A 1,447-nucleotide genomic window follows, 5' to 3' on the forward strand; every position below is an offset into this window, starting at 1 on the left:
GATAAAAATAGTATATGACCGATTTTATTTATTTATTTATTTTTGATGTTGTCGGTCAAGATAACGTCTAGCGCGACCAGCCAAACAGCTGTAATGTTTGGCTGGTAACAATCGGAATGCATTATGGGATATGTAGTTTCGTGCTCAAAACCTATTTTAAGTCAATCAACGGCCTATGAAATGCTGGGGCGGGCCACATAAAATGACATGGCGGGCCACATGTGGCCCGCGGGCCTTCAGTTTGACACATGTGATTTAGACCATCATCAAGAAACAGAGAGGCGAGTTTTAGACAGGGGGTGTTTTGTAGTTGAACTGACAGCTCCTCTAAATGCCGCAGACCTCTTAATGCACATGCATACTCACTGCATGTATGCTATTATGACAGCATATGATGATCTGACAGAACATCTTTGTTTTAACATTGCTAACTTTCTTACCATAGCACAGCTAGATAGCTATGTCTACTTGTCAGTGTTACCTGTCTAAAACTGCTACCGTCATGTTTACAAACCAAAAACTATAACTGGTTGTGTTATTGTTAAAAATCATCAATGGATAGCATTCATTGAGTGACGGGACTGAAATGGAAGCTTAGGAGTTATGCTTAGCATAGTATTGGAACAATTTATATTCACGACGAAACCACAAGAATTTCACTTCCTTCATCAAAATATCCTACCCGTTTAAAATGAAAAGCTATCGCAGATGTATGCACTAATCCTTGTATTAGAATATCCTACCTTTAAAAAATACAGTAGTTGATGTTGATGTTAGTAGTTGTGCTAAAATCCTTAGTCAGCATGTCCTACTTGTATACGGGATAGCACATTCTGTTGAATCAAATCCCTTCATCTACCTTTAGAAAATATAGTGGAAGCATTTGTTGATGTACTTAATCTTTTCATCACAATACCCAACTTTAACAAAATACTTAGGTAGCACATTTTGTTGCTCCAATTCCCTTTATTTGATTTTCCTACGTTTCATGAAATACAGAGGTATATATTGATTAACTAAATTCCTACATCAGAATATACCTTTTAAAAATATTTTAAATACAGAGGTGTTTGTACAGAGGTCCCCTGTCTGATACTGAATCAAACAGTATCAGACAGGGGAAACAAGTTTTATTTAAATTAACTTTAACACAGACCTGAAAAATAAGGATACTCCCTTATGTCAAAATTTAATTAATCGAGTTTGATGGATTAAAAAGCCACACCCAAATAAAAAAATCAATGCTATCGCCTCAGCCATTTGTTGAATCTGCATCATATAATGCTTATCGTATAAAAGATCTGTTTTAATAAGGTTTTATATGGCCTTATCTGATTAATAAAACTATATAAAAATTCTTATTGTATGAAACATATGTTTTGATTGTTTAATTTGAGCCTTATCATTGTATTAAATCCTTATCGTGAATTTCCAGATTTAAATGAAG

Source organism: Poecilia latipinna, unplaced genomic scaffold, assembly GCF_001443285.1.
Source record: "Poecilia latipinna isolate Pla-1442-1.1 unplaced genomic scaffold, P_latipinna-1.0 Scaffold3172, whole genome shotgun sequence".
Lineage (NCBI taxonomy): Eukaryota > Metazoa > Chordata > Actinopteri > Cyprinodontiformes > Poeciliidae > Poecilia > Poecilia latipinna.